This window comes from Myotis brandtii, unplaced genomic scaffold (assembly GCF_000412655.1).
Source record: "Myotis brandtii unplaced genomic scaffold, ASM41265v1 scaffold186, whole genome shotgun sequence".
NCBI classification, from domain to species: Eukaryota; Metazoa; Chordata; class Mammalia; order Chiroptera; family Vespertilionidae; genus Myotis; species Myotis brandtii.
Window position 1 is genome coordinate 1,231,960 of NW_005356905.1, and position 6,542 is coordinate 1,238,501.

General features: G+C 45.1%; 1 pseudogene; it reads right to left on the reverse strand.

The window, feature by feature from the left end:
• Positions 1–4,469: 4,469 nt before the first annotated feature.
• Positions 4,470–4,998, reverse strand: LOC106725746 (annotated as a pseudogene).
• Between the last annotated feature and the right edge of the window lie 1,544 nt (positions 4,999–6,542).

Sequence of the window (6,542 nt, forward strand, 5' to 3'; positions counted from 1 at the left end):
AGAATATGTACTTTAAGTGTTTAGATTACACCACAGAGAACATGATTTGGGGAGTCCCAAGTCTCAAGTTCTTTTATTTCTTTGCAAATTTGTCAGATATGTCTGACTATGTGCAGGGGGAAGAACTCCTAGGAAAACTGGACCCAGAAGAAAAGGTATAAGGATCTCTGAGTGTTGTGATAGGAACGCCTCTAGTGGCTCCAGGCAAACAAAATACTAAACCAGCAACATGGTGTGTATGGGAGGCAATGTTCTAATTCTCTGTGCTTTGTGCAGCTATGCAAATGATCTCTGAGCTTGGTCTTGAATCATCTCAGATTCAATGCAAATGCCACCAGCAGTTTAGAAATAGAGATGAATAATGTACATGGCTTGTATTCCCAATCCTTGAGTTCCCTTCACAATTGGATTTACAAAATACCTTTATGATTCTGGTGATCTTATGGAAATACTGTTTGCCTGATTGCTATAAAAATTGACTTCAAAAAAGACTAATTCTGGGCTATAAAAGGACTAAATCTTTTCCTTAACAAGCTTATTTCTTGCAACAAATATAATGAGCTAATTAATAAACATGAGACCAATTTGGCCAGTCTTCCTGCAGCAGGCAGATTTTCACTTCTGAGAGTTACAAAAGGACAAGGAGAGCTTCATTATTAAGTGCTAAGTGGAGTCACCTTCCTTTGTACCTGGTTCCTTATAACTTTTCTTATTTAAAGGCCAGAAGCTCAGGTCTGACACCTAGGAGGTTGAGAACTTGCCTACAATACCAAAAGGAAAAAGGGATACTTAATTACTTTCTTGCACCCATCAGCTTCACAGGGAAGGCCGGCCCAGGATAATGACATCGACACCCTAAAAATGGTGTCTTTGTGCTTCTTTCTGATAGCTATAAAATACACTGGCATGTTTCGCTGCAAATTACTTCTTAAACCATTAACCAAAACCTAATACAGAGACATTTTGATGGAATAAAATGCAACTTGTTTTTGTACAATGAAAAAGCATTTATGAGTTGATATAAAAGTGCGGTTTAAGTGGCATAGCTTGGTTTGCCTCCGCATCCAGCATATGTAAGGCAGGCTCCTCCTTAGAATGGATTCAGTATTCTTGAATTTTTTTGTGTGATGTGACCTAGGATGAACCATACATTTGGTTTTAGCACAGGAGTTTTTGAAAGACCCGGTAGCAGGATGGCTCAAGATAGAGGCAACAAGGTGCAAATGAAAATTTCCCCCACCTCAGAGCTGCCAGGGACAGTAAGACTTAAAAGTTGGAGCTTTGGATGAACATTTTATGAACAGCAAGGTTCTTAGTGGTGGGCTTTGTTTTGGAATGTTTGGATTCTGGGTTCCAAAGCCAGAAACACAGAAACATCGGGCCCACTGCTTTGATAACGGTTCTACAGAGGGCAGGGCCACCCTGGGGTGTGGAGACCTGGGAAAACATATTTTGCAGGGCTTCTGACTATATAAACAAGTACACTTAAGATGTCTTAGAAAATTCATGGGCCCATGTGAGGTGACTTAGAAGTGGTACTGACTCAGGTGTTGGTTCATTGTCCAGTCAGTGCCAGTGAAGGCCCAGTTGGTGTCCAGGTGCCAGCTCTTCCTGTTCACATCCCGAAACCATCCCTTTGTGCTCTTCATTGTTAAATGTGCTCTTCCTGTTTCGTATCTCACACCATGAGGAAAAGGTAGCAGTGCTACTACTATTGCTCACATTGCTGTGGCCCATTGCAATCCATCTGAAGCCACCATTCGTAGAGAGGATAAGGCCGGGTCCCGTGGGAAGAGTGAGGAAGAGGGTCCTAAGTGAGCAAGGAGAGTTTGTTCTTCATCCGGCACAGCTTAGCACCACTGTCACTGTGTCAATGAGGTCAAGTGAGGACACAGATCAGAAGGGCCTGTTAGCCTTGCAGAGGAATTGTCTTGAGAACACTTGGAGATGGACACAGCCATGCTCGAAGCGCTGCCTGACAGGTGGTGCAAAGCCCGAGGGAGTGGGCATGAGGGGATTGGGATGGCCACCCTGCTAGCCAGCAGCAGGGTCACACAGAATAGAAGACCCCTGCTACCACCTGCACCATCCTTGGGTGCTGTAGACTGGAAATGGCATCCTGGTCAGAACGCAAAACCTAATACAGAGACATTTTGATGGAATAAAATGCAACTTGTTTTTGTACAATGAAAAAGCATTTATGAGTTGATATAAAAGTGCGGTTTAAGTGGCATAGCTTGGTTTGCCTCCGCATCCAGCATATGTAAGGCAGGCTCCTCCTTAGAATGGATTCAGTATTCTTGAATTTTTTTGTGTGATGTGACCTAGGATGAACCATACATTTGGTTTTAGCACAGGAGTTTTTGAAAGACCCGGTAGCAGGATGGCTCAAGATAGAGGCAACAAGGTGCAAATGAAAATTTCCCCCACCTCAGAGCTGCCAGGGACAGTAAGACTTAAAAGTTGGAGCTTTGGATGAACATTTTATGAACAGCAAGGTTCTTAGTGGTGGGCTTTGTTTTGGAATGTTTGGATTCTGGGTTCCAAAGCCAGAAACACAGAAACATCGGGCCCACTGCTTTGATAACGGTTCTACAGAGGGCAGGGCCACCCTGGGGTGTGGAGACCTGGGAAAACATATTTTGCAGGGCTTCTGACTATATAAACAAGTACACTTAAGATGTCTTAGAAAATTCATGGGCCCATGTGAGGTGACTTAGAAGTGGTACTGACTCAGGTGTTGGTTCATTGTCCAGTCAGTGCCAGTGAAGGCCCAGTTGGTGTCCAGGTACCAGCTCTTCCTGTTCACATCCCGAAACCATCCCTTTGTGCTCTTCATTGTTAAATGTGCTCTTCCTGTTTCGTATCTCACACCATGAGGAAAAGGTAGCAGTGCTACTATTGCTCACATTGCTGTGGCCCATTGCAATCCGTCTGAAGCCACCATTCGTAGAGAGGATAAGGCTGGGTCCCGTGGGAAGAGTGAGGAAGAGGGTCCTAAGTGAGCAAGGAGAGTTTGTTCTTCATCCGGCACAGCTTAGCACCACTGTCACTGTGTCAATGAGGTCAAGTGAGGACACAGATCAGAAGGGCCTGTTAGCCTTGCAGAGGAATTGTCTTGAGAACACTTGGAGATGGACACAGCCATGCTCGAAGCGCTGCCTGACAGGTGGTGCAAAGCCCGAGGGAGTGGGCATGAGGGGATTGGGATGGCCACCCTGCTAGCCAGCAGCAGGGTCACACAGAATAGAAGACCCCTGCTACCACCTGCACCATCCTTGGGTGCTGTAGACTGGAAATGGCATCCTGGTCAGAACGCAGACAGGTGAGAACCAGGAGTGGAGACTGAGTCAGTACTCTGGGATCTGTATCCACTTGGGTGAACACCTGCTTTGCCGGCATGGATGAATTGTGGGAATGTCTGTTCCTGTCATTATCAGGTGGAGACTTCCTTTCCGAAGTAGCCAGTGTGCCGCCATTGGCCATGGAGCAGGAGAGGTGCCCACACAGTGGCTTGGTCCTCTCACAGCATGTCAGCATCGCCCCTTCAGCGTTCCTATATGCTTGTGAGTCCCGAGATGCAGGAGGTTCCCTGGTTGCCCAGAGTGGTGCCTGTATTTCAAAAGGTGGGACTTGTATTAGTTTGCTAGGGTGGCTGTAACAAGGCACCATAGACTAGGTGGCTTGAACAACAGGAATTTATTGTCTTACAATTCTGGAGGTTAGAAGCCCAAGATCGAGGTATTGGCAGGGTTGGCTCTTTCTAGAGCTGTGAGGGAGACTCTGTTCCATATCTCTCATCTAGCTTCTGGTGGTTTGCTGTCGACCATGGGCATTCCTTGCCTTCTACTGCATCCACCCCAATCTTTGCCTTCATCTTCACATGATTGTCCACCCAGTATGCAGATGCTGTGGCTATTGGTTGTGTACTCAATGCTCAACAGTTACTTGCAATCCCCTTTTTCTTGCTCATGTCCTACTACAAAGGCTAGGAAAATCAGAATTACCCAATTTCTCAGCTTCCTTTGCAGTTAGGGGTGGTCGTGTGACCTAGTTCTGGCTAATGAGATGTAAAGGGACATTACAATGATCTCTGGGAAAACTTTTCTTCCCAGGTGAAGGGAGAGAGAAGCCAGTGGGGAGATATTATTTTTCTGCTCTTGGAATATTGCTGGGTGAGACTGTGATGCTTAATGATGCTCCAGTTTTCCACCACCCTGGGGAAAGGCCAGCAGAATCACAGAGCTTCATACCCAGCACTGTGACTGCCCTGAGTCCCTGGGCCAAATAAGAAAAACCTTCCTAGTGTGATATGTGAGATATGTAAATTTCTATATTGCATAAGACATTGTTGGCTAGGTATTGCCACTCATGGCCAATAGCATGCCAACTTCTATAGATGTCCTGCAAAAAGTGGTTAAATAGATTAGGGAAATGTTGAATATTATCATTTCTTTCTTTCTTTTTTATTTTACAGTGTAAAATTTTTATATTTAGAATTAGGCAACTGGACTCAGTTTAGATGATTCCAACTTTGTTGGCAACATCCAAAGCATCATAGTCAGGAGCCAGTCGAACATATGCCTTCTTCTCGCCATCAGGCCTGATCAGGGTGTTGACCTTGGCCACATCAGTGTCACAGAGCTTCTTCACAGCCTGTTTGATCTGGTGTTTGTTGGCCCTGACATCCACAATGAACACTAGTGTATTATTGTCTTCTGTCTTCTTCATGGCTGACTCGGTAGTCAGGGGGCATTTGATGATGGCCTAGTGGTCAAGCTTGTTTCTCCTGGGTGCGCTCTTCCGAGGGTATTTAGGCTGCCTCTGGAGCCTTAGTGTCTTTGGCCGTCTTTGGCCGTCGGAAAGTGGGTGACGTGCGGATCTTTTTTTTGTGTGGCTGTGGACACCTTTCAACATTGCTTTCTTTGCCTTTAAAGCCTTTGCTTTGGCTTCAGCTTTGGGAGGGGCAGGGGCTTCCTTCTTAGCTTTTGGTGCCATCTTCGTAGAAAGGGTTTCAAATATTATTTCTTTATAAGCATTATAGTGCATAAAAGAAACTCAAGGGCTTTAAGAAGTTCTGCTAACCCATGTTTCCCAAATATTTTTATCCATTAAGGCTTTACTCTCTCTCCTCCCCTCTCCCCCATCCTTTCCCTCTTTATCCCCCCCCTTCTGCTCTCTCCTATGACATTTATTGATGTAACCACTATCTTTTTAGTATAAAATCTCGATGGAACTCATTTTGGAAAACGCTAAAAGAATGGTATCAGAATATGCTCAAGTTCTTTGCTGAAGCCACGCTTTCTGACTTTCGATGCCACCCACACCACCTCTGTAAATTACCGGCTCCAACACATCTCTCTTTCAAGGACAGGCACCCACTTGCCTGGAGGGACAGGGCTGCACATGTCCCCCTCATGTTGGGAAGATAGCTGACTCCACTGAGGGGCTCCTGTGCGCGTGAGTGAGTGATCTCCTTAGATGTGGCTGTGACCTCTCACCGACTCCCCCACCACCTCTCTGCGCTTCTCTCAGAGACAAGCAGAAAAATGCTGGAGCCAGAGGCTGTGCTTAAGCTGTCAGCTCTAGAAGAGCCATGGTCTCCCTGGAGCTAGCAGAGACTCAGTTCGGGGAGGATGTATGTGCTCCCTCTCCAGGAACTGGAATGGAGCAGATGGCCTATTAGCCAGAAAGCAGTTTCATTAGCAGCAGCTAAAACAGCTACAAAGAAGAGGCTTTGGTGAAAACCACTTGCAGCTTTTAGGGGGATTCAGTCACGTGTCCACAAAAAACCAACAAAAAACACCACAGTTTCCTATCTTATGTTTTGTCATTCCTGGGCTGGCACGGTGGAGAGCTTTATGTGTATTACGTTCAATGTGTGTAAAATTATTTCATCTGCTTCCAATGGAGAGTTTTCTTTGCTATCCCCTTATCACAGAAAGGAAAATTTACCATTTTCATCCCTTAAACCTGTCAGGATTAGAATTTGCACCTTGTGAACTGCTTGGGGGAGGGGGAAGGGTACTTCATTGAGCCAGATATCTCAACTGCAGAATGAAGTTCACACACTTAGCACAACGAGATGACATTTAATAATGGGTAGTGAATTTTTATTTGGAATTAGACCAACCAGACATTAATGTCTTGGCCTATTTAGTACATGTGATTTTTTAGGAAGTGACTAAGCCTTTGTTCTATATCTTTGTGTCCTCATTTGTAAAGTGAGGACGATAGTATCTGCCCTGACTCCTCCAAAGTGTTGTGAGGGTTCCATTGAGAAAGCTGAGCTCCTTGTCTTATTTATTCTTGTATCTTCAGCATCGAGCTTCTTCCCTGGCATTCAAGAAATACTCAATAAATGAATGTTGAATGAAGGATTGAATGAATGAGTAAGGTTTATTGTTTCTCACTACAGGGCTGCACATGTCCCCCTCATGTTGGGAAGATAGCTGACTCCACTGAGGGGCTCCTGTGCGTGTGAGTAATCTCCTTAGATGTGGCTGTGACCTCTAAATTTTATTCCTAGCATGTATAAAAAT